At 36.8% G+C, this 2903-nt stretch overlaps 1 protein-coding gene and 1 long non-coding RNA gene across 3 annotated transcripts in view; one reads left to right on the forward strand and one right to left on the reverse strand.

The window, feature by feature from the left end:
• PLSCR2 (phospholipid scramblase 2) overlaps window positions 1-2903 on the reverse strand; it is a 57854-nt gene that overhangs the window by 35904 nt on the left and 19047 nt on the right. The gene's annotated exons all lie outside the window — the stretch shown is intronic.
• Window positions 1-2903, forward strand: part of LOC116418724 — a 36264-nt gene that overhangs the window by 991 nt on the left and 32370 nt on the right. The window lies entirely within an intron of this gene.

Genomic DNA, 2903 nt, shown 5'->3' on the forward strand with positions numbered 1-2903 from the left:
AATGGAAGGGAGGAAGGTGGAGAAAGAAACTGAGAAAATAAGATAGAAAAAGGAAGAAGGAAAATCAAGTTACCTGAGTTTGAATTCTTTCTTTTTTACTTCCTGTGCCTGTGACTTGTGAAAATTACTTGGCAATCTCCATGCCTGTTTTCTAATCGGTAAAATGAGAGTAGTAATGGTATCTACCACATAGGATTTTTATGATGATTAAGGAAGTTAAAATATATAAAGAATTTAGGATGATGCCTGCCATAGAGTAAGTGCTTAGTAAACGTTATATACATACAAATATGTATATATATACACAGTTACACAGTTTTTTTTTGTTTTTTGTTTTTTGTTTTTTTACATAAAGAGGATTGTTTTACACAACTCTTCTCTGATGTGTTTTTCACCTAACAATGCATCTTGGAAATCTCTATCCCTCTAATACAGAACTGTATCATTGATCTAATAATCTAGCTACTGCTTCCAAGTTTTATCAATTATCAATTATGCTGTAGTCATCATCTTTGCACATATCTTTCTGTATACAAACAAAAAACCATATCATTTTATTCTTTTACCAATAAGTCATGGGATGGCTAATTTTTCCACACCTCTTCAATTCTAGAATACCAATTCTAAATGTTTCCCACTGTGAATTATGCAAGTATTGTGAATACTGTGAATGTGTAAGTATTATCTTAGTTTTGTTTGTTGATGCCGATTGATAATGAGATTCAGGAGTTTTTCATATGATTACTAATTATTTTACAGTCTTATTCTGTGATTTGTCTGAATATAGTGTTCATTTTGTTGTTGTTGTATTGGGATTTTTTGCCTCTTGCTGATTTGTTAGCGTCCTTTATGTATTGTGGGTATGTTAAATAAGATACAATTTTTTGTTTGTTTGTTTCTGAGACAGAGTTTCACTCTGTTGCTCTGACTGGAGTGCAGTGACACGATCTCAGCTCACTGCACCCTCTACCCTTCGGGTTCAAGAAATTCTCTTGCCTTAGTCACCCAAGTAGTTGGGATTATAGGCATATGCCACCATGACCTGCTAATTTTTGTATTTTTAGTAGAGATGGTGTTTCCCAATGTTGGCCAGGCTGGTCTCAAACTCCTCACCTCAGGTGATCCGCCCACCTTGGCCTCCCAAAGTGCTGGGATTACAGGTGTGAGCCACCATGCGTGGCCAAGATACAATTCCTTTGCCCACTGAGTCTCTGGCTTGAAACTTACTTGAGGTTGCTTTCACCATACAGAAATTTTTATTTTCTGTGATTTTTACTTTGATTTTTTCATTTTGACTTCTGGTCTTTGAATATTATTTTAAAATGCCTGCTGTACCCAGGACATTTTTATTAATTTCTTCCTTGACGTCTGTTCATTTCCTTATTTCCAAGCAATTGGGAACGTCTAGTTGTCTTTTTATTATTTGTAATTTTATTGTAGTGCAAGCACACACTGTGTACGGCTCCAGTCATTTGAAATTTTTAATGGTTACATTATGACCTTCTGGTACACAGTCAATTTTTATAAATATTTTATGTGAGAAATAGGTGTATCCTGCAGTTGTGTGGATGTGATGTATTTTCGTTCTTTTTTTTTTATTTTTTATTATTATTTTTTTATTATACTTTAAGTTCTAGGGTACATGTGCATAACGTGCAGGTTTGTTACATATGTATATATGTGCCATGTTGGTGTGCTGCACCCATCAACTCGTCAGCACCCATCAATTCATCATTTATATCAGGTATAACTCCCCAATGCAATCCCTCCCCCCTCCCCCCTCCCCATGATAGGCCCCAGTGTGTGATGTTCCCCTTCCCGAGTCCAAGTGAGCTCATTGTTCAGTTCCCACCTATGAGTGAGAACATGCGGTGTTCGGTTTTCTCTTCTTGTGATAGTTTGCTAAGAATGATGGTTTCCAGCTGCATCCATGTCCCTACAAAGGACGCAAACTCATCCTTTTTTATGGCTGCATAGTATTCCATGGTGTATATGTGCCACATTTTCTTAATCCAGTCTGTCACCGATGGACATTTGGGTTGATTCCAAGTCTTTGCTATTGTGAATAGTGCCGCAATAAACATACGTGTGCATGTGTCTTTGTAGTAGCATAATTTATAATCCTTTGGGTATATACCCAGTAGTGGGATGGCTGAGTCATATGGTACATCTAGTTCTAGATCTTTGAGGAATTGCCATACTGTTTTCCATAATGGTTGAACTAGTTTACAATCCCACCAACAGTGTAAAAGTGTTCCTATTTCTCCACATCCTCTCCAACACCTGTTGTTTCCTGATTTTTTAATGATTGCCATTCTAACTGGTGTGAGATGGTATCTCATTGTGGTTTTGATTTGCATTTCTCTGATGGCGAGTGATGATGAGCATTTTTCATGTGTCTGGTGGCTGTATGAATGTCTTCTTTTGAGAAATGTCTGTTCATATCCTTTGCCCACTTTTTGATGGGGTTGTTTGTTTCTTTCTTGTATATTTGTTTGAGTTCTCTGTAGATTCTGGAAATCAGCCCTTTGTCAGATGAGTAGATTGCAAAAATTTTCTCCCATTCTGTAGGTTTCCTGTTCACTCTGATGGTAGTTTCTTTTGCTGTGCAGAAGCTCTTTAGTTTAATTAGATCCCATTTGTCAATTTTGGCTTTTGCTGCCGTTGCTTTTGGTGTTTTAGACATGAAGTCCTTGCCCATGCCTATGTCCTGAATGGTACTACCTAGATTTTCTTCTAGGGTTTTTATGGTATTAGGTCTAACATTTAAGTCTCTAATCCATCTTGAATTAATCTTCGTATAAGGAGTAAGGAAAGGATCCAGTTTCAGCTTTCTACTTATGGCTAGCCAATTTTCCCAGCACCATTTATTAAATAGGGAATCCTTTCCCCATTTCTTGTTT

The sequence above is a fragment of the Piliocolobus tephrosceles genome, chromosome 2, assembly GCF_002776525.5.
Source record: "Piliocolobus tephrosceles isolate RC106 chromosome 2, ASM277652v3, whole genome shotgun sequence".
Taxonomy (NCBI): domain Eukaryota; kingdom Metazoa; phylum Chordata; class Mammalia; order Primates; family Cercopithecidae; genus Piliocolobus; species Piliocolobus tephrosceles.